Below are 23,835 nucleotides of genomic sequence, written 5' to 3'. Positions count from 1 at the left end.
TTTTAACCCTTCGAAACAGCACCATGACACCATTTTAAGGCACTTCCGGTTGGCACAGGAAGCTATAGGTAAACACATATCTTGACTGGGGTATGCTGTTACAGAATCCTGAGTTTTAAGTCTATACGTTAAGAATTGACTGATCTACATAGGGTTGAATGCAGTGATTTTCAAAATTGCAAGTCATGTATATCTGGACACTTTTTAGGGTGATTTTAACCACTTCCGGTTGCTCCAGGTAGCTTAAAATCAACACAGGTAGACCTCATAGTAGCCTGATGGATTGTTATCAAAGACAGGTTCATAAGACATTCATAACCCACATAGGCTTCAGGTTGAATTTAGAGGAGCAGTCAATGTATTCCTATGGGGCGAAATGTCATTGTAAAATGTTTGATGTAAACGCCTTCTTTTAACTGTGAAGGGTTAATGCCACAAGGTCAAGGTTAGGCTTGCACAGATCGGGAGGACCTTAGGATTGTTCCTGAGGTGAAATTGTGCTTCTAACCTTAACGGTTCTCTCTCTGTCTCCCAAAAGCAAATGAAATTGACATTGAGGTCAAAAGGTCATTCGTGTCCGTTCTCTTGTAACGGTCGCTGCGCTCAGACCGAGCGAGCTACGGTCAAGCGGGGCATCCCGTTGAACTCGGCACGGCCTGGAGAATATGGCAATGTCATTTTAGTGGTGATTTCAGAATGCTATTTTGGTGCATTCATGGAAGGCGCTGTGAATTTTGGGCCTGCTCTGAAATATGTGATAGTTGGCTTCTAAAGGAGTTGTAAAAAGTGAGTTTGGAGTCAGATGGTATCAGTTTGGTGTCTGAAAATATCCAATTGACTGATGGTCACTTGCTAGTTGACTTTTGTTGACACTTGCTAGTTGACTTGCTAGTCGACTTTTGTACATTTGCAATATGTTTCAACGGGGAGGTACCATGAGGAAAAAGCGACATGATGAAATTTCACGCAACGAGCGTTGGAGAGGAACCACTATCACTGCCCGGCCATCCTGAGGTCATCAGGACGTTGACTTTTGTATTTCTAAAGTATTTAAAGAATGCACGTTACATTTGCAATATGATTCAACATCACATCATATTGCAAATCTAACGTGCATTTGCAATATGATGTGATGTTGAATCATATTGCAAATGTAACGTACATTCTCTTAAATACTTTAGAAATGCAAAAGTCAACGGTCTGATGACCTCAGGATGGCCGGGCAGTGATAGTGGTTCCTCTCCATCGCTCGTTTCGTGAAATTTCATCATGTCGCTTTTTCCTCATGGTACCTCCCCGTTGAAACATATTGCAAATGTACAAAAGTCAACGAGCAAGTCAGTGTCCATCAGTCAAATAGATATTTTCAGACACCAAACTGATACCATCTGACTCCAAACTCACTTTTTCCAACTCCTTTAGAAGCCAACTATAACATATTTCAGAGCAGGCCCAAAATTCACAGCGCCTTCTATTTAAACCATAATAAAACAAATAATACGTAGTTATGTTCTAGCTGCGGGTCCAGTTCACACATTATGTTTAGCCCTATGTGAAGCGACCTCGAATCCCAAGTTTCGGCTCGATAGGTCATTCGGTGCCCGAGCAAAACCCTAATTGGTGCTGAAATGCCACTTTTTTCATTGCCTTGCTACGGGGTCCTTGAATGAGCAATCAAACAGGCTCGTTGGGGTCTGTCTCTATGGGCCGAGCCGGTTTCAACGCACCTAGTCTTGAGACTCTGGGACTTTTCTAAATGTCGTCCGTTTCGTTGAGGTCAAAATGAATTGAAAACATGGCAAATACACGAGGCTTTTTATCGATCCGAGAACCTTCTAGAGCCATATAATTCACCGTGCACAATCGACCTGAGGTCTAGAACAGGTTTGTAAATTTTCAGAACTCTAGGTCTGACGGTTCTTTAAAAGTTGGAACAAAAGTAACTACTGCAGGCACTGTCTGCCTCTTAGCCCCTCAGTGTGTCCCTCCATCATTTCTGTGTCGGTGTGTATTTTTTTTTGTTGAAATCTGATGGGATCAAGAACTGATTTACAGTTCAGGAGGGTTGTCTATTCACATATATGAAGTTTTGGAAAGATTTGACATTTTTAACCCTTCGAAACAGCCCATTTGACACCAGTTATGGCACTTCCGGTTGTCACAGGAAGCTATAAATAAACACATATCATCACTGGAGTAGGCTGTTACAGAATCCTGAGTTTTAAGTCTGTATGTTAAAAATTGACTGATTTACATAGGGCTGAATGCACTATTTCTCTCAAACTGCAGGTTGGCTATGGCAAACACTTTTAGGGTGATTTAACCACTTCCGGTTGCTCCAGGAAGCTTAGAATCGACACAGGTAGACCTCATGGTGGCTTGATGGACTGACATCAAAGACAGGTTCATAAGACAATCATAACCCACATAGGCTTTAGGTTGAATTTAGAGGTGCAGTCAATGTATTCCAATGGGGAGACATTTCATTGTAAACTATTTGATGTAAACACCTTCTTTTAACTGTGAAGGGTTAATGCCACAAGGTCAGGGTTAGGCTTGCACAGATCGGGAGGACCTTAAGAACACTCCTGAGGTGAAATTGTGTTTCTAACCTTAACGGTTCTCTCTCTGTGTCCCAAAAGCAAATGAAATTGACATTGAGGTCAAAAGGTCATTTGTGTCCGTTCTCTTGTAACGGTCGCTGTGCTCAAACCGAGCGAGCTACGGTCAAGCGGGGCATCTCGTTGAACTCGGCACGGCCTAGAGATAATAGTAATGCCATTGTGGGCTTTGTGTGTCGTTAACCACCGTACTTTTTTACTCCATCTTTCCTTTTTGTGTGTGTGTGATTGTGTGAGAGAGATTTTCTTTGACATCTGTTGGGAAAAATGACTGATTACAGTTCATGAGGGTTGTCTAATCACACAAGTGAAGTTTTGAAAAGATCTGACCTTTATTACCCTTCAAACCTGACCCTGTGGCACCATTTTAAGGTACTTCCAGTTGACATAGGAAGCTGAAATTGAACACATACCCTCCTTGGTGTAGGCTCTTATATAATATTGAGTTTTAAGTCTTTATGTTAAGAACTGACTTATTTAAAGAGGGTTAAATGAGTGTGTGTTATTTCATAAAATCATATAAAATCACAGGATTCTCGCAGAGCTTCGAGACCCACTTTAAAAATGTACGTCTGAACACACTGCAACTGGATCTGTGATTTTTTTGAAAAAAAAAAATCCTCTTTGTGAACATCACCAAACGGTCAATGTACGATTTCTCTTAAATTACGATAGATAAATGGCTGGTTCTTTTTTTCCTGACACCGTATGCTTATGTACTTTGACATGAAGCGGTCAAATTAGCACCCTACTTGCGTTTTAACCCTTTAATCCCAGAAAAATGGCCATAACTCAAAAAGCGCCGAGGTCTCGACGCCATCTTGTTCGGGGCCAACTGCCCATTACTCCAAACCTACGCTCGCCGAGTTTCGTCTTCGAAATATTTTCAGTTTAGGAGAAAAGGCCGCGCTCGTTTGCCACGTGCTCGTGCGCCTGCAATATGATTTATTTTCCCTCTTGTGGGAATTTTCGAGAATGCAGAAAAAAGTCAAAAATTTGTCATTTTTATAAAACGGAAACCGAAATTCCGAAACGTTTTTTTGAGTGACTTCCTGAAAGAGCTCTCCGCCGCCCACGGCCCGACGCCGTCCGCGATTTTCTGCGACGTATTAAGACGTCAGGTAAGGGACCGTACATTTGCAATGGGACTTTCTTCACTAACCATACGGCTCCCGTCCCAGACTTCCCTTAACCTGTTGGGGATGAGGGCGCTGTTTAGGCTATTTATGCTAATTGGGTACTTTTTTTAAACGGCTTCCCACAAAATCCTTGATCGTACAATATGCATATTATTATTATTATTGGATAGAAAACAGTCTATAGTTTCTATAGGAGTTGAAATTTTGTCTCTAAGTGGAACAGAGCCCATTCTACAGCAATTTCCCTGACATGGATTCAGATTTCAGAAATGTTGGCCACTGTTCTGAAGTCAGTTAAAAAGGCACTGATTTTGCTATGACTATACGGACACTTCTTACGTCTTCCCCTGGATGCCTTTACGTGATGACGATTCCAATGGGGTCGATTGCGCGTTCACAGGCCCTACAAATGAAAAAACCCTGAAGCTAGTCATTCTTTTGGAGCTGCGTCATGCGCCTAGAGGACACCGGCCCGCACCTTTTCCAAGCATTAGTGAAGGGGGTAATATTACTCGGGTCATGTTTCTACTCGTTATGGGAGTTAAAAACATCATAAGGTAGTTAATTTAAAGCGTTTTATAGCAATTTATATCCGTTTAGTGCGATTTTGGGACATTTATTTTTGCAACGATGTGAATAGTTGGGCACGCTTTTCAGTTCATCCCGAACGCCGTTGGCATTTCCACATGGCAAGAGGACAGCTTTCCACCAAAAGACGATTTCTCCCAAGAAAGGATCCTTTGCCCAAGATACTGATGGAAGAACAGCTCAAAGTAGGACATTTTTATTATGATAAATCGTGTTTCTGTCGAAACATTTTAGTGGCTTAGGACGCCATGTTTTTTGACGTAGCTTCGCTTGGCGCAAACTGTATTGAAAAGTAAGGATAAATTAAAAAATGTAATAACGCAATTGTATTAAGAATTAAATTGTCTATCAATCCCTGTCCACCCTATATTTTTTAGTCACGTTTATGAGTATTTATGTATAAGAGTAGATCACTGTCTAAGTGGCGCAAGGAAATTTTCTGACCAGCTGAGCTAAATTTCACATTGTATAACCATGATTTTGGTGGCTAAATATAAACATTTGCGATCAAACTGTATATGCATGTTGTAATGTGATGTTACAGGAGTGTCATCGGAAGAATTCTGAGAAGGTTAGTGAAAAAATTAATATCTTTTGGCGATGTTGACTTTTATCGCTCACTTTGGCTAGAATCAATGCTGGGCTGCTATGTGGTATGTGCTATGCTAATATAACGATTTATTGTGTTTTCGCTGTAAGACACTTAGAAAATCTGAAATATTGTCTGTATTCACAGGATCTGTGTCTTTCGATTCGTGTATGCTGTGTATTTTTACGAAATGTTTGATGATTAGTAAGTAGGTAAACACGTTGCTCTAAGTAGTTTTTCTATTCCATTTGTGACGGTGGGTGCAATTGTAACCTATGCCATCTACCTGAAATATGCACTTTTTTCTAACAAAACCTATCCCATACCATAAATATGTTATCAGACTGTCATCTAATGAGTTTTTTTGTTGGTTAGGGGCTATAAATATCTTAGTTTAGCCGAATTGGTGATGGCTACTGGTGTTGGTGGACAAATAAAAGATGGTGGATTATGCTAATGTGTTTTTAGGTAATAGATGTACATCTTTACATATTGTGTCTTCCCTGTAAAACATTTTAAAAATCGGACATGTTGACTGGATTCACAAGATCTGTGTCTTTCATTAGCTGTATTGGACTTTAATGTGTGAAAGTTAAATATTTTAAAAAAATATTTTTTTTGAATTTCGCGGCACTGGTTTTTCAGTGGGGGGGGGGGGAGTGCCGCTAGCGGCACACTCATCCTAGAAAGGTTAAGGTATGAAAGACTTCCTCCCTTCATGTGTCCAGCCTTGGGGAGGAGGTAGAGACCATCATTCTCCACAGGGCCGCCAGCTCTTAGTGATGAAAGACTTCCTCCCTTCATGTGTCCAGCCTTGTGGAGGAGGTTGAGACCATCATTCTCCACAGGGCCGCCAGCTCTTAGTGATGAAAGACTTCCTCCCTTCATGTGTCCAGCCCTGGGGAGGAGGTTGAGACCATCATTCTCCACAGGGCCACCAGCCCGCCAGCTCTTAGTGATGAAAGACTTCCTCCCTTCATGTGTCCAGCCTTGGGTAGGAGGTAGAGACCATCATTCTCCACAGGGCCACCAGCCCGCCAGCTCTTAGTGATGAAAGACTTCCTCCCTTCATGTGTCCAGCCTTGGGGAGGAGGTAGAGACCATCATTCTCCACAGGGCCACCAGCCCGCCAGCTCTTAGTGATGAAAGACTTCCTCCCTTCATGTGTCCAGCCTTGGGGAGGAGGTAGAGGCCATCATTCTCCACAGGGCCACCAGCCCGCCAGTTCTTAGTGATGAAAGACTTCCTCCCTTCATGTGTCCAGCCTTGGGGAGGAGGTAGAGACCATCATTCTCCACAGGGCCACCAGCCCGCCAGTTCTTAGTGATGAAAGACTTCCTCCCTTCATGTGTCCAGCCTTGGGGAGGAGGTTGAGACCATCATTCTCCACAGGGCCACCAGCCCGCCAGCTCTTAGTGATGAAAGACTTCCTCCCTTCATGTGTCCAGCCTTGGGGAGGAGGTTGAGACCATCATTCTCCACAGGGCCACCAGCTCTTAGTGATGAAAGACTTCCTCCCTTCATGTGTCCAGCCTTGGGGAGGAGGTTGAGACCATCATTCTCCACAGGGCCACCAGCTCTTAGTGATGAAAGACTTCCTCCCTTCATGTGTCCAGCCTTGGGGAGGAGGTTGAGACCATCATTCTCCACAGGGCCACCAGCTCTTAGTGATGAAAGACTTCCTCCCTTCATGTGTCCAGCCTTGTGGAGGAGGTTGAGACCATCATTCTCCACAGGGCCACCAGCTCTTAGTGATGAAAGACTTCCTCCCTTCATGTGTCCAGCCTTGGGGAGGAGGTTGAGACCATCATTCTCCACAGGGCCACCAGCTCTTAGTGATGAAAGACTTCCTCCCTTCATGTGTCCAGCCTTGGGGAGGAGGTTGAGACCATCATTCTCCACAGGGCCACCAGCTCTTAGTGATGAAAGACTTCCTCCCTTCATGTGTCCAGCCTTGGGGAGGAGGTTGAGACCATCATTCTCCACAGGGCCACCAGCTCTTAGTGATGAAAGACTTCCTCCCTTCATGTGTCCAGCCTTGTGTAGGAGGTTGAGACCATCATTCTCCACAGGGCCACCAGCTCTTAGTGATGAAAGACTTCCTCCCTTCATGTGTCCAGCCTTGGAGAGGAGGTTGAGACCATCATTCTCCACAGGGCCACCAGCTCTTAGTGATGAAAGACTTCCTCCCTTCATGTGTCCAGCCTTGGGGAGGAGGTTGAGACCATCATTCTCCACAGGGCCACCAGCTCTTAGTGATGAAAGACTTCCTCTCTTCATGTGTCCAGCCTTGGGGAGGAGGTTGAGACCATCATTCTCCACAGGGCCACCAGCTCTTAGTGATGAAAGACTTCCTCCCTTCATGTGTCCAGCCCTGGGGAGGAGGTTGAGACCATCATTCTCCACAGGGCCACCAGCTCTTAGTGATGAAAGACTTCCTCTCTTCATGTGTCCAGCCTTGGGGAGGAGGTTGAGACCATCATTCTCCACAGGGCCACCAGCCCGCCAGCTCTTAGTGATGAAAGACTTCCTCCCTTCATGTGTCCAGCCTTGGGGAGGAGGTAGAGACCATCATTCTCCACAGGGCCGCCAGCTCTTAGTGATGAAAGACTTCCTCCCTTCATGTGTCCAGCCTTGTGGAGGAGGTTGAGACCATCATTCTCCACAGGGCCGCCAGCTCTTAGTGATGAAAGACTTCCTCCCTTCATGTGTCCAGCCCTGGGGAGGAGGTTGAGACCATCATTCTCCACAGGGCCACCAGCCCGCCAGCTCTTAGTGATGAAAGACTTCCTCCCTTCATGTGTCCAGCCTTGGGTAGGAGGTAGAGACCATCATTCTCCACAGGGCCACCAGCCCGCCAGCTCTTAGTGATGAAAGACTTCCTCCCTTCATGTGTCCAGCCTTGGGGAGGAGGTAGAGGCCATCATTCTCCACAGGGCCACCAGCCCGCCAGTTCTTAGTGATGAAAGACTTCCTCCCTTCATGTGTCCAGCCTTGGGGAGGAGGTAGAGACCATCATTCTCCACAGGGCCACCAGCCCGCCAGTTCTTAGTGATGAAAGACTTCCTCCCTTCATGTGTCCAGCCTTGGGGAGGAGGTTGAGACCATCATTCTCCACAGGGCCACCAGCCCGCCAGCTCTTAGTGATGAAAGACTTCCTCCCTTCATGTGTCCAGCCTTGAGGAGGAGGTTGAGACCATCATTCTCCACAGGGCCACCAGCCCGCCAGCTCTTAGTGATGAAAGACTTCCTCCGTTCATGTGTCCAGCCCTGGGGAGGAGGTAGAGACCATCATTCTCCACAGGGCCACCAGCCCGCCAGTTCTTAGTGATGAAAGACTTCCTCCCTTCATGTCTCCAGCCTTGGGGAGGAGGTAGAGACCATCATTCTCCACAGGGCCACCAGCCCGCCAGCTCTTAGTGATGAAAGACTTCCTCCCTTCATGTGTCCAGCCTTGGGGAGGAGGTTGAGACCATCATTCTCCACAGGGCCACCAGCCCGCCAGCTCTTAGTGATGAAAGACTTCCTCCCTTCATGTGTCCAGCCTTGGGGAGGAGGTTGAGACCATCATTCTCCACACGGCCACCAGCCCGCCAGCTCTTAGTGATGAAAGACTTCCTCCGTTCATGTGTCCAGCCTTGGGGAGGAGGTTGAGACCATCATTCTCCACACGGCCACCAGCCCGCCAGCTCTTAGTGATGAAAGACTTCCTCCGTTCATGTGTCCAGCCTTGGGGAGGAGGTTGAGACCATCATTCTCCACAGGGCCACCAGCCCGCCAGCTCTTAGTGATGAAAGACTTCCTCCCTTCATGTGTCCAGCCCTGGGGAGGAGGTAGAGACATTACATTTACATTACATTTAAGTCATTTAGCAGACGCTCTTATCCAGAGCGTCTTACAAATTGGTGCATTCACCTTATGATATCCAGTGGAACAACCACTTTACAATAGTGCATCTAACTCTTTTAAGGGGGGGGGGGGGGGGGGGGGGGGTTAGAAGGATTACTTTATCCTATCCTAGGTATTCCTTAAAGAGGTGGGGTTTCAGGTGTCTCCGGAAGGTGGTGATTGACTCCGCTGACCTGGCGTCGTGAGGGAGTTTGTTCCACCATTGGGGTGCCAGAGCAGCGAACAGTTTTGACTGGGCTGAGCGGGAACTGTACTTCCTCAGAGGTAGGGAGGCGAGCAGGCCAGAGGTGGATGAACGCAGTGCCCTTGTTTGGGTGTAGGGCCTGATCAGAGCCTGAAGGTACGGAGGTGCCGTTCCCCTCGCAGCTCCGTAGGCAAGCACCATGGTCTTGTAGCGGATGCGAGCTTCAACTGGAAGCCAGTGGAGAGAGCGGAGGAGCGGGGTGACGTGAGAGAACTTGGGAAGGTTGAACACCAGACGGGCTGCGGCGTTCTGGATGAGTTGTAGGGGTTTAATGGCACAGGCAGGGAGCCCAGCCAACAGCGAGTTGCAGTAATCCAGACGGGAGATGACAAGTGCCTGGATTAGGACCTGCGCCGCTTCCTGTGTGAGGCAGGGTCGTACTCTGCGAATGTTGTAGAGCATGAACCTACAGGAACGGGTCACCGCCTTGATGTTAGTTGAGAACGACAGGGTGTTGTCCAGGATCACGCCAAGGTTCTTAGCGCTCTGGGAGGAGGACACAATGGAGTTGTCAACCGTGATGGCGAGATCATGGAACGGGCAGTCCTTCCCCGGGAGGAAGAGCAGCTCCGTCTTGCCGAGGTTCAGCTTGAGGTGGTGATCCGTCATCCACACTGATATGTCTGCCAGACATGCAGAGATGCGATTCGCCACCTGGTTATCAGAAGGGGGAAAGGAGAAGATTAATTGTGTGTCGTCTGCATAGCAATGATAGGAGAGACCATGTGAGGATATGACAGAGCCAAGTGACTTGGTGTATAGCGAGAATAGGAGAGGGCCTAGAACAGAGCCCTGGGGGACACCAGTGGTGAGAGCACGTGTTGCGGAGACAGATTCTCGCCACGCCACCTGGTAGGAGCGACCTGTCAGGTAGGACGCAATCCAAGCGTGGGCCGCGCCGGAGATGCCCAACTCGGAGAGGGTGGAGAGGAGGATCTGATGGTTCACAGTATCAAAGGCAGCCGATAGGTCAAGAAGGATGAGAGCAGAGGAGAGAGAGTTAGCTTTAGCAGTGCGGAGCGCCTCCGTGACACAGAGAAGAGCAGTCTCAGTTGAATGACTAGTCTTGAAACCTGACTGATTTGGATCAAGAAGGTCATTCTGAGAGAGATAGCAGGAGAGCTGGCCAAGGACGGCACGTTCAAGAGTTTTGGAGAGAAAAGAAAGAAGGGATACTGGTCTGTAGTTGTTGACATCGGAGGGATCGAGTGTAGGTTTTTTCAGAAGGGGTGCAACTCTCGCTCTCTTGAAGACGGAAGGGACGTAGCCAGCGGTCAAGGATGAGTTGATGAGCGAGGTGAGGTAAGGGAGAAGGTCTCCGGAAATGGTCTGGATAAGAGAGGAGGGGATGGGGTCAAGCGGGCAGGTTGTTGGGCGGCCGGCCGTCACAAGACGCTAGATTTCATCTGGAGAGAGAGGGGAGAAAGAGGTCAGAGCACAGGGTAGGGCAGTGTGAGCAGAACCAGCGGTGTCGTTTGACTTAGCAAACGAGGATCGGATGTCGTCGACCTTCTTTTCAAAATGGTTGACGAAGTCATCTGCAGAGAGGGAGGAGGGGGGGGGAGGGGGAGGAGGATTCAGGAGGGAGGAGAAGGTGGCAAAGAGCTTCCTAGGGTTAGAGGCAGATGCTTGGAATTTAGAGTGGTAGAAAGTGGCTTTAGCAGCAGAGACAGAAGAGGAAAATGTAGAGAGGAGGGAGTGAAAGGATGCCAGGTCCGCAGGGAGGCGAGTTTTCCTCCATTTCCGCTCGGCTGCCCGGAGCCCTGTTCTGTGAGCTCGCAATGAGTCGTCGAGCCACGGAGCAGGAGGGGAGGACCGAGCCGGCCTGGAGGATAGGGGACATAGAGAGTCAAAGGATGCAGAAAGGGAGGAGAGGAGGGTTGAGGAGGCAGAATCAGGAGATAGGTTGGAGAAGGTTTGAGCAGAGGGAAGAGATGATAGGATGGAAGAGGAGAGAGTAGCGGGGGAGAGAGAGCGAAGGTTGGGACGGCGCGATACCATCCGAGTAGGGGCAGTGTGGGAAGTGTTGGATGAGAGCGAGAGGGAAAAGGATACAAGGTAGTGGTCGGAGACTAGGAGGGGAGTTGCAATGAGGTTAGTGGAAGAACAGCATCTAGTAAAGATGAGGTCAAGCGTATTGCCTGCCTTGTGAGTAGGGGGGGAAGGTGAGAGGGTGAGGTCAAAAGAGGAGAGGAGTGGAAAGAAGGAGGCAGAGAGGAATGAGTCAAAGGTAGACGTGGGGAGGTTAAAGTCACCCAGAACTGTGAGAGGTGAGCCGTCCTCAGGAAAGGAGCTTATCAAGGCATCAAGCTCATTGATGAACTCTCCAAGGGAACCTGGAGGGCGATAAATGATAAGGATGTTAAGCTTGAAAGGGCTGGTAACTGTGACAGCATGGAATTCAAAGGAGGCGATAGACAGATGGGTAAGGGGAGAAAGAGAGAATGACCACTTGGGAGAGATGAGGATCCCAGTGCCACCACCCCGCTGACCAGAAGCTCTCGGGGTGTGCGAGAACACGTGGGCAGACGAGGAGAGAGCAGTAGCAGTGTTATCTGTGGTAATCCATGTTTCCGTCAGTGCCAAGAAGTCGAGGGACTGGAGGGAAGCATAGGCTGAGATGAACTCTGCCTTGTTGGCCGCAGATCGGCAGTTCCAGAGGCTGCCGGAGACCTGGAACTCCACGTGGGTCGTGCGCGCTGGGACCACCAGGTTAGGGTGGCCGCGGCCACGCGGTGTGAGACCATCATTCTCCACAGGGCCACCAGCCCGCCAGCTCTTAGTGATGAAAGAGTTCTTCAGCCCTTTGACATCATGTGATCAGCAGCCTTATTAATTTGGGACCTGGCAGCTCATCCTGTACTGTTCCTCTTTATTGATATACCCAAATGAGTCAGAAATCTAACGTGGAGATTAGCGGTGCTGTTTTCCTCTTGTGTCTTTGAGTTTGTGTTCTTCTTCTCCTCTTCCTTGTGGAGTCATCTGTGTTTCCTCCATTAGAGAAGAAACTGCTTGTGGAATAATTATGACCTCACGTACTGAGGTACAGTACAGTACCTCCTCACTGATACCGATTGACTGGAACAGTGAGTTCACGTATTAAAACCTCTTCGGGATCGGTGTCCCTTCCATGGGACGGTTGAGCTAACGCAGGCTAATGTGATTAGCATGAGGTTGTAAGTAACAATAACATTTCCCAGGACATAGACACATCTGATATTGGTGTCTCTAACTGCACTGTCCAATTTACAGTTGCTATTACAGTGAAAGAATACCAGGCTATTGTTTGAGGAATGTTCACAGTTTTAAACATCGAAAAGTTATTTTAAAAAACTAATTAGGCACATTTGGGCAGTCTTGAGTGTTTACAGTCAGATGAAGTTTAGCGTCAAAAGAAGATTAGCTGAGTGTTCAGTGTCAGAAGAGGTTTAGCTGAGTATTTAATGTCTGGAGGTTTAGCTAAGTGGCTTTAGTTAGAGGAGGTTTTAGCTGAGGGTTTAGAGTTAGGGTGGTTATCTGGGTGTTTAGAGTTAGAGGAGGTTTAGCTGGGTGTTTAGAGTTAGAGGAGGTTTAGCTGGGTGTTTAGAGTTAGAGGAGGTTTAGCTGGGTGTTTAGAGTTAGAGGAGGTTTAGCTGGGTGTTTAGAGTTAGAGGAGGTTTAGCTGAGTAGTCAGAGGAGGTTTAGCTGAGTGTTTAGAGTCAGAGGAGGTTTAGCTGGGTGTTTAGAGTTAGAGGAGGTTTAGCTGGGTGTTTAGAGTTAGAGGAGGTTTAGCTGGGTGTTTAGAGTTAGAGGAGGTTTAGCTGGGTGTTTAGAGTTAGAGGAGGTTTAGCTGAGTGTTTAGAGTTAGAGGAGGTTTAGCTGGGTGTTTAGAGTTAGAGGAGGTTTAGCTGGGTGTTTAGAGTTAGAGGTTTAGCTGGGTGTTTAGAGTTAGAGGAGGTTTAGCTGAGTGTTTAGAGTTAGACGAGGTTTAGCTGAGTGTTTAGAGTTAGACGAGGTTTAGCTGAGTGTTTAGAGTTAGAGGAGGTTTAGCTGGGTGTTTAGAGTTAGAGGAGGTTTAGCTGAGTAGTTAGAGGAGGTTTAGCTGGGTGTTTAGAGTTAGAGGAGGTTTAGCTGAGTGTTTAGAGTTAGAGGAGGTTTAGCTGGGTGTTTAGAGTTAGAGGAGGTTTAGCTGAGTAGTCAGAGGAGGTTTAGCTGAGTGTTTAGAGTCAGAGGAGGTTTAGCTGGGTGTTTAGAGTTAGAGGAGGTTTAGCTGGGTGTTTAGAGTTAGAGGAGGTTTAGCTGGGTGTTTAGAGTTAGAGGAGGTTTAGCTGGGTGTTTAGAGTTAGAGGAGGTTTAGCTGAGTGTTTAGAGTTAGAGGAGGTTTAGCTGGGTGTTTAGAGTTAGAGGAGGTTTAGCTGGGTGTTTAGAGTTAGAGGTTTAGCTGGGTGTTTAGAGTTAGAGGAGGTTTAGCTGGGTGTTTAGAGTTAGAGGAGGTTTAGCTGAGTGTTTAGAGTTAGACGAGGTTTAGCTGAGTGTTTAGAGTTAGACGAGGTTTAGCTGAGTGTTTAGAGTTAGAGGAGGTTTAGCTGGGTGTTTAGAGTTAGAGGAGGTTTAGCTCAATCAATCAATCAATTTTATTTTATATAGCCCTTCGTACATCAGCTAATATCTCGAAGTGCTGTACAGAAACCCAGCCTAAAACCCCAAACAGCTAGTAATGCAGGTGTAGAAGCACGGTGGCTAGGAAAAACTCCCTAGAAAGGCCAAAACCTAGGAAGAAACCTAGAGAGGAACCAGGCTATGAGGGGTGGCCAGTCCTCTTCTGGCTGTGCCGGGTGGAGATTATAACAGAACATGGCCAAGATGTTCAAAAATGTTCATAAGTGACAAGCATGGTCAAATAATAATCATGAATAATTTTCAGTTGGCTTTTCATAGCTGATCATTAAGAGTTGAAAAACAACAGGTCTGGGACAGGTGGCGGTTCCATAACCGCAGGCAGAACAGCTGAAACTGGAATAGCAGCAAGGCCAGGCGGACTGGGGACAGCAAGGAGTCACCACGGGCGGCAGTCCCGACGCATGGTCCTAGGGCCCAGGTCCTCCGAGAGAAAGAAAGAGAGAAGGAGAAAATTAGAGAGAGCCAAGATTTTCAAAATGTTCATAAATGACAAGCATGGTCAAATAATAATCAGGAATAAATCTCAGTTGGCTTTTCATAGCCGATCATTAAGAGTTGAAAACAGCAGGTCTGGGACAGGTAGGGGTTCCATAACCGCAGGCAGAACAGTTGAAACTGGAATAGCAGCAAGGCCAGGCGGACTGGGGACAGCAAGGAGTCACCACGGCCGGTAGTCCCGACGTATGGTCCTAGGGCTCAGGTCCTCCGAGAGAAAGAAAGAGAGAAGGAGAAAATTAGAGAGAGCCAAGATTTTCAAAATGTTCATAAATGACAAGCATGGTCAAATAATAATCAGGAATAAATCTCAGTTGGCTTTTCATAGCCGATCATTAAGAGTTGAAAACAGCAGGTCTGGGACAGGTAGGGGTTCCGTAACCGCAGGCAGAACAGTTGAAACTGGAATAGCAGCAAGGCCAGGCGGACTGGGGACAGCAAGGTGTCATCATGCCCGGTAGTCCTGACGTATGGTCCTAGGGCTCAGGTTCTCAGAGAGAAAGAGAGAACGAGAGAATTAGAGAGAGCATACTTAAATTCACACAGGACACTGGATAAGACAGGAGAAGTACTCCAGGTATAACCAACTGACCCTAGCCCCCCGACACATAAACTACTGCAGCATAAATACTGGAGGCTGAGACAGGAGCGGTCAGGAGACACTGTGGCCCCATCCGAAGAAACCCCCGGACAGGGCCAAACAGGAAGGATATAACCCCACCCACTTTGCCAAAGCACAGCCCCCGCACCACTAGAGGGATATCCTCAACCACCAACTTACAATCCTGAGACAAGGCCGAGTATAGCCCACAAAGATCTCCACCACAGCACAAACCAAGGGGGGGCGCCAACCCAGACAGGAAGATCACGTCAGTAACTCAACCCACTCAAGTGACGCACCCCTCCTAGGGACGGCATGAAAGAGCACCAGCAAGCCAGTGACTCAGCCCCTGTAACAGGGTTAGAGGCAGAGAATCCCAGTGGAGAGAGGGGAACCGGCCTGGCAGAGACAGCAAGGGCGGTTCGTTGCTCCAGAGCCTTTCCGTTCACCTTCACACTCCTGGGCCAGACTACACTCAATCATATGACCTACTGAAGAGATAAGTCTTCAGTAAAGACTTAAAGGTTGAGACCGAGTCTGCGTCTCTCACATGGGTAGGCAGACTGTTCCATAAAAATGGAGATCTATAGGAGAAAGCCCTGCCTCCCGCTGTTTGCTTAGAAATTCTAGGGACAATTAGGAGGCCTGCGTCTTGTGACCGTAGCGTACGTATTGGTATGTACGGCAGGACCAACTCGGAAAGATAGGTAGGAGCAAGCCCATGTAACGCTTTATAGGTTAACAGTAAAACCTTGAAATCAGCCCTTGCCTTAACAGGAAGCCAGTGTAGGGAAGCTAGCACTGGAGTAATATGATCAAATTTCTTGGTTCTAGTCAGGATTCTAGCAGCCGTATTTAGCACTAACTGAAGTTTATTTAGTGCTTTATCCGGGTAGCCGGAAAGTAGAGCATTGCAGTAGTCTAACCTAGAAGTAACAAATGCATGGATTAATTTTTCTGCATCATTTTTGGACAGAACATTTCTGATTTTTGCAATGTTACGTAGATGGAAAAAAGCTGTCCTTGAAACAGTCTTGATATGTTCGTCAAAAGAGAGATCAGGGTCAAGAGTAACGCCGAGGTCCTTCACAGTTTTATTTGAGATGACTTTACAACCATCAAGATGAATTGTCAGATTTAACAGAAGATCTCTTTGTTTCTTGGGACCTAGAACAAGCATCTCTGTTTTGTCCGAGTTTAAAAGTAGAAAGTTTTCAGCCATCCACTTCCTTATGTCTGAAACACAGGCTTCTAGCGAGGGCAATTTTGGGGCTTCACCATGTTTCATTGAAATGTACAGCTGTGTGTCATCCGCATAGCAGTGAAAGTTAACATTATGTTTTCGAATAACATCCCCAAGAGGTAAAATATATAGTGAAAACAATAGTGGTCCTAAAACGGAACCTTGAGGAACACCGAAATGTACAGTTGATTTGTCAGAGGACAAACCATTCACAGAGACAAACTGATATCTTTCCGACAGGTAAGATCTAAACCAGGCCAGAACTTGTCCGTGTAGACCAATTTGGGTTTCCAGTCTCTCCAAAAGAATGTGGTGATCGATGGTGTCAAAGGCAGCACTAAGGTCTAGTAGCACGAGGACAGATGCAGAGCCTCGGTCTGACGCCATTAAAAGGTCATTTACCACCTTCACAAGTGCAGTCTCAGTGCTATGATGGGGTCTAAAACCAGACTGAAGCATTTCGTATACATTGTTTGTCTTCAGAAAGGCAGTGAGTTGCTGCGCAACAGCTTTTTCTAAAATTTTTGAGAGGAATGGAAGATTCGATATAGGCCGATAGTTTTTTATATTTTCCGGGTCAAGGTTTGGCTTTTTCAAGAGAGGCTTTATCACTGCCACTTTTAGTGAGTTTGGTACACATCCAGTGGATAGAGAGCTGTTTATTATGTTCAACATAGGAGGGCCAAGCACAGGAAGCAGCTCCTTCAGCAGTTTAGTAGGAATAGGATCCAGTATGCAGCTTGAAGGTTTAGAGGCCATGATTATTTTCATCATTGTGTCAAGAGATATAGTACTAAAACACTTAAGTGTCTCTCCCGATCCCAGGCCCTCGCAGAGCTGTGCAGATCCAGGACAGCTAAGCCCTGGAGGAATACGCAGATTCAAAGAGGAGTCCGTAATTTGCTTTCTAATGGTCATGATCTTTTCCTCAAAGAAGTTCATGAATTTATTACTGCTGAAGTGAAAGCCATCCTCTCTTGGGGAATGCTGCTTTTTAGTTAGCTTTGCAACAGTATCAAAAAGAAATTTTGGATTGTTCTTATTTTCCTCGATTAAGTTGGAAAAGTAGGATGATCGAGCAGCAGTGAGGGCTCTTCGGTACTGCACGGTACTGTCTTTCCAAGCTAGTCGGAAGACTTCCAGTTTGGTGTAGCGCCATTTCCGTTCCAATTTCCTGGAAGCTTGCTTCAAAGCTCGGGTATTTTCTGTATACCAGGGAGCTAGTTTCTTATGACAAATGTTTTTCGTTTTTAGGGGTGCAACTGCATCTAGGGTATTGCGCAAGGTTAAATTGAGTTCCTCAGTTAAGTGGTTAACTGATTTTTGTCCTCTGACGTCCTTGGGTAGGCAGAAGGAGTCTGGAAGGGCATCAAGGAATTTTTGTGTTGTCTGAGAATTTATAGCACGACTTTTGATGCTTCTTGGTTGCGTTCTGAGCAGATTATTTGTTGCGATTGCAAACGTAATAAAATGGTGGTCCGATAGTCCAGGATTATGTGGAAAAACATTAAGATCTACAACATTTATTCCATGGGACAAAACTAGGTCCAGAGTATGACTGTGGCAGTGAGTAGGTCCAGAGACATGTTGGACAAAACCCACTGAGTCGATGATGGCTCCGAAATACTTTTGGAGTGGGTCTGTGGACTTCTCCATGTGAATATTAAAATCACCAAAAATTAGAATATGATCTGCTATGACTACAAGGTCTGATAGGAATTCAGGAAACTCAGAGAGGAACGCTGTATATGGCCCAGGAGGCCTGTAAACAGTAGCTATAAAAAGTGATTGAGTAGGCTGCATAGATTTCATGACTAGAAGCTCAAAAGACGAAAACGCCATTTTTTTTTTTGTAAATTGAAATTTGCTATCGTAAATGTTAGCAACACCTCCGCCTTTGCGGGATGCACGGGGGATATGGTCACTAGTGTAACCAGGAGGTGAGGCCTCATTTAACACAGTAAATTCATCAGGCTTAAGCCATGTTTCAGTCAGGCCAATCACATCAAGATTATGATCAGTGATTAGTTCATTGACTATGACTGCCTTTGAAGTGAGGGATCTAACATTAAGTAACCCTATTTTGAGATGTGAGGTATCACGATCTCTTTCAATAATGGCAGGAATGGAGGAGGTCTTTATCCTAATAAGATTGCTAAGGCGAACACCGCCATGTTTAGTTTTGCCCAACCTAGGTCGAGGCACAGACACAGTCTCAATGGGTATGGCTGAGCTGACTACACTGACTGTGCTATTGGCAGTGCTATGTGCTATTGTGCTATTGGCAGACTCCACTAAGCTGGCAGGTTGGCTAACAGCCTGCTGCCTGGCCTGCACCCTATTTCATTGTGGGGCTAGAGGAGTTAGAGCCCTATCTATGTTGGTAGATAAGATGAGAGCACACCTCCAGCTAGGATGGAGTCCGTCACTCCTCAGCAGGTCAGCTGAGTAGTTAGAGGAGGTTTAGCTGGGTGTTTAGAGTTAGAGGAGGTTTAGCTGAGTGTTTAGAGTTAGAGGAGGTTTAGCTGGGTGTTTAGAGTTAGAGGAGGTTTAGCTGAGTAGTCAGAGGAGGTTTAGCTGAGTGTTTAGAGTCAGAGGAGGTTTAGCTGGGTGTTTAGAGTTAGAGGAGGTTTAGCTGGGTGTTTAGAGTTAGAGGAGGTTTAGCTGGGTGTTTAGAGTTAGAGGAGGTTTAGCTGGGTGTTTAGAGTTAGAGGAGGTTTAGCTGGGTGTTTAGAGTTAGAGGAGGTTTAGCTGAGTGTTTAGAGTTAGACGAGGTTCAGCTGAGTGTTTAGAGTTAGACGAGGTTTAGCTGGGTGGTTAAAGTTATGAGCTTAGCTTAGTTTAGCTTAGTGTTTTTGAGATTTTAGAAATGTTCCAAAATTTCAAAAAAAACTGTTTTAGCTTTGTCATTGTGGGGTATTGTGTGAAGTCGATAAGGGGCAGAAAATAAACTATTTAATACATTTTGGAATAGGGCTGTAATGTAACAAAATGTGGGAAAAGTAAAAGGGTCTAAACTTTCCGAATGCACTATTTATATATATATATATATACTGTGTATATATTTAGAGAGAGAGAGCGAGATAGAGAGAGAGAATCTGACCATTAGCTCTAATGACCAAATCATGTAAGTGACTGACTGAGAAGGCTAACGATTAATCCTAGGATATTCTGTCTCACCCACTAAAATTAAAGGGAATCCAGCAAATGGATGGCCTCACACACACAGACATGGCGGTAGATTTGCAGGGTTCCCTTTCATTCCAGAGGTAGAGATGAATGCTGATAGGGACCCAGTTGTAAGGTTATTGGGAACAGCAAGGAGAGGGTTAGGCAGGAGAGGAGAGAGGAAACCAGGAGAGGAGAGGAGCAGCGAGGAGAGGGGAGGGGTAGCCAGGATAGGTGAGAAGGGGCAGTCAGGAGAGAAGAGGGTTAGGCAGGAAAGAAGAGGAGAGGGGGTAGTACATCCAGAAGAGGGGGCAGGAACGGAGAGGAGATGGCAGCCAGGGTGAGGAGAGAAGATTGGCAGAGAGGAGAGGAGAAGAGATGGCAGCCAGGAGAGGAGAGGAGAGAGGCAGCCAGGAGAGGAGAGGAGAGGAGACCGGCAGCCTGGGTGAGGAGAGAAGATTGGCAGCCAGGAGAGGAGAGGGCAGCCAGGAGAGGAGAGGAGAGGATAAGAGAAAATGAGAGGAGAAGGGAAGGGAAAGGAAGAGAAGAGTTGAGAAGAGAGGAGAGGGGCAGCCAGGAGAGGAGAGGATAAGAGATAAGAGAAAAGGAGAGGAGAAGGGAAAGGAAGAGAAGAGAAAGGAAGAGAAGAGATGAGTTAAGAAGAGAGGAGAGGGGCAGCCGGGAGAGGAGAGCAAATGAGAGGACAGACGAGGAAATGGAGGTAGTAAGTCCAGGAGAGGAGAGGAGAGGAGAGGAGAGGAAGTGAGAGGGGCAACCTGGAGATGAGACGAGAGGAGAGGCTCCGGCTTCTAACAACCCTGGTCCTTCAGAGCCACAAGAGGAGAGGCGCAGACAGGGGGAGGGGTACTTCACCTTAAAGACAAGAACAAAAACAAGCCTTCATTTATGAACAATGAACAAAGAGCATTTGTTGTCAGACTGGATTGTATTTTTATGTGGCAGCCACTCATCTATGTGGGTAGAGAATAATGAGATGGGCAAGGCGGAAGCATGCTGTTAACCAACCTCTACACAGTACCCTTTGGCAGGGTATTTACTGAAAGAGGCCAACCTCTACACAGTACCCTTTGACAGGGTATTTACTGAAAGAGGCCAACCTCTACACAGTACCCTTTGGCAGGGTATTTACTGAAAGAGGCCAACCTCTACACAGTACCCTTTGGCAGTGTATTTAGTGAAAGAGGCCAACCTCTACACAGTACCCTTTGACAGGGTATTTACTGAAAGAGGCCAACCTCTACACAGTACCCTTTGACAGGGTATTTACTGAAAGAGGCCAACCTCTACACAGTACCCTTTGACAGGGTATTTACTGAAAGAGGCCAACCTCTACACAGTACCCTTTGACAGGGTATTTACTGAAAGAGGCCAACCTCTACACAGTACCCTTTGACAGGGTATTTACTGAAAGAGGCCAACCTCTACACAGTACCCTTTGACAGGGTATTTACTGAAAGAGGCCAACCTCTACACAGTACCCTTTGACAGGGTATTTAGTGAAAGAGGCCAACCTCTACACAGTACCCTTTGACAGGGTATTTACTGAAAGAGGCCAACCTCTACACAGTACCCTTTGACAGGGTATTTACTGAAAGAGGCCAACCTCTACACAGTACCCTTTGACAGGGTATTTAGTGGAAGAGGCCAACCTCTACACAGTACCCTTTGACAGGGTATTTAGTGGAAGAGGCCAACCTCTACACAGTACCCTTTGACAGTGTATTTAGTGGAAGAGGCCAACCTCTACACAGTACCCTTTGACAGGGTATTTACTGAAAGAGGCCAACCTCTACACAGTACCCTTTGACAGGGTATTTAGTGGAAGAGGCCAACCTCTACACAGTACCCTTTGACAGGGTATTTAGTGGAAGAGGCCAACCTCTACACAGTACCCTTTGACAGGGTATTTACTGAAAGAGGCCAACCTCTACACAGTACCCTTTGACAGGGTATTTACTGAAAGAGGCCAACCTCTACACAGTACCCTTTGACAGGGTATTTACTGAAAGAGGCCAACCTCTACACAGTACCCTTTGACAGGGTATTTAGTGGAAGAGGCCAACCTCTACACAGTACCCTTTGACAGGGTATTTAGTGGAAGAGGCCAACCTCTACACAGTACCCTTTGACAGGGTATTTAGTGAAAGAGGCCAACCTCTACACAGTACCCTTTGACAGGGTATTTACTGAAAGAGGCCAACCTCTACACAGTACCCTTTGGCAGGGTATTTACTGAAAGAGGCCAACCTCTACACAGTACCCTTTGACAGGGTATTTAGTGGAAGAGGCCAACCTCTACACAGTACCCTTTGACAGGGTATTTAGTGGAAGAGGCCAACCTCTACACAGTACCCTTTGGCAGGGTATTTAGTGAAAGAGGCCAACCTCTACACAGTACCCTTTGACAGGGTATTTACTGAAAGAGGCCAACCTCTACACAGTACCCTTTGGCAGGGTATTTAGTGAAAGAGGCCAACCTCTACACAGTACCCTTTGACAATGTATTTAGTGGAAGAGGCCAACCTCTACACAGTACCCTTTGACAGTGTATTTAGTGGAAGAGGCCAACCTCTACACAGTACCCTTTGGCAGTGTATTTAGTGGAAGAGGCCAACCTCTACACAGTACCCTTTGACAGGGTATTTACTGAAAGAGGCCAACCTCTACACAGTACCCTTTGGCAGGGTATTTACTGAAAGAGGCCAACCTCTACACAGTACCCTTTGACAGGGTATTTACTGAAAGAGGCCAACCTCTACACAGTACCCTTTGACAGGGTATTTACTGAAAGAGGCCAACCTCTACACAGTACCCTTTGACAGTGTATTTAGTGGAAGAGGCCAACCTCTACACAGTACCCTTTGACAGGGTATTTACTGAAAGAGGCCAACCTCTACACAGTACCCTTTGACAGGGTATTTACTGAAAGAGGCCAACCTCTACACAGTACCCTTTGACAGGGTATTTACTGAAAGAGGCCAACCTCTACACAGTACCCTTTGACAGTGTATTTAGTGGAAGAGGCCAACCTCTACACAGTACCCTTTGGCAGTGTATTTAGTGGAAGAGGCCAACCTCTACACAGTACCCTTTGACAGGGTATTTAGTGGAAGAGGCCAACCTCTACACAGTACCCTTTGACAATGTATTTAGTGGAAGAGGCCAACCTCTACACAGTACCCTTTGACAGGGTATTTACTGAAAGAGGCCAACCTCTACACAGTACCCTTTGACAGGGTATTTAGTGGAAGAGGCCAACCTCTACACAGTACCCTTTGACAGGGTATTTACTGAAAGAGGCCAACCTCTACACAGTACCCTTTGACAGGGTATTTACTGAAAGAGGCCAACCTCTACACAGTACCCTTTGACAGGGTATTTAGTGGTAGAGGCCATCCTCTTGATCTGGTCTTGAAAATGGATTATGAATTGGAATTCAAAGGCTCTGGAGCAACGAACCGCCCTTGCTGTCTCTGCCTGGCCGGTTCCCCTCTCTCCACTGGGATTCTCTGCCTCTAACCCTATTACAGGGGCTGAGTCACTGGCTTACTGGTGCTCTTGTAACAGTATAACTTTAAACCGTCCCCTCGCCCCGACACGGGCGCGAACCAGGGACCCTCTGCACACATCAACAACGGTCGCCCACAAAGCATCGTTACCCATCGCTCCACAAAGGCCACGGCCCTTGCAGAGCAAGGGGCAACACTACATCTAGGTTTCAGAGCAAGTGACGTAACTGATTGAAACGCTACTAGCGCGTACCCGCTAACTAGCTAGCCATTTCACATCCGTTACACTCACCCCCCTTTCAACCTCCTCCTTTTCCGCAGCAACCAGTGATCCGGGTCAACAGCATCAATGTAACAGTATAACTTTAGTACGTCCCCTCGCCCCGACCTCGGGCGCGAACCAGGGACCCTCTGCACACATCAACAACGGTCACCCACGAAGCGTCGTTACCCATCGCTCCACAAAGGCCACGGCCCTTGCAGAGCAAGGGGCAACACTACATCTAGGTTTCAGAGCAAGTGACGTAACTGATTGAAACGCTACTAGCGCGTACCCGCTAACTAGCTAGCCATTTCACATCCGTTACACTCTTTCATGCCGTCCCTAGGAGGGGTGCGTCACTTGAGTGGGTTGAGTTACTGACGTGATCTTCCTGTCTGGGTTGGCGCCCCCCCTTGGTTTGTGCTGTGGTGGAGATCTTTGTGGGCTATACTCGGCCTTGTCTCAGGATTGTAAGTTGGTGGTTGAAGATATCCCTCTAGTGGTGCGGGGGCTGTGCTTTGGCAAAGTGGGTGGGGTTATATCCTTCCTGTTTGGCCCTGTCCGGGGGTATCTTCGGATGGGGTCACAGTGTCTCCTGACCGCTCCTGTCTCAGCCTCCAGTATTTATGCTGCAGTAGTTTGTGTCGGGGGGCTAGGGTCAGTTGGTTATACCTGGAGTACTTCTCCTGTCTTATCCAGTGTCCTGTGTGAATTTAAGTATTCTCTCTCTAATTCTCTCGTTCTCTCTTTCTTTCTCTCTCTCTGAGAACCTGAGCCCTAGGACCAT

At 47.0% G+C, this 23,835-nt stretch overlaps 1 long non-coding RNA gene across 1 annotated transcript in view; it reads right to left on the bottom strand.

Moving 5' to 3' along the window:
- Nucleotides 1-14,689: 14,689 nt before the first annotated feature.
- The window catches only part of LOC120043115, a 32,689-nt gene continuing 23,543 nt past the window's right edge, over nt 14,690-23,835 (bottom strand). Inside the window, exons 2-3 of the long non-coding RNA XR_005476313.1 lie at nt 20,033-20,129; nt 14,690-14,734 (exon numbers count right to left, since the gene is read on the bottom strand). This is a non-coding gene — a long non-coding RNA (uncharacterized LOC120043115). The remainder of the gene's footprint in view (nt 14,735-20,032; nt 20,130-23,835) is intronic.

The sequence above is a fragment of the Salvelinus namaycush genome, unplaced genomic scaffold (genome assembly GCF_016432855.1).
Source record: "Salvelinus namaycush isolate Seneca unplaced genomic scaffold, SaNama_1.0 Scaffold871, whole genome shotgun sequence".
NCBI lineage: Eukaryota > Metazoa > Chordata > Actinopteri > Salmoniformes > Salmonidae > Salvelinus > Salvelinus namaycush.
This window is presented reverse-complemented; position numbering and strand designations above follow the sequence as displayed.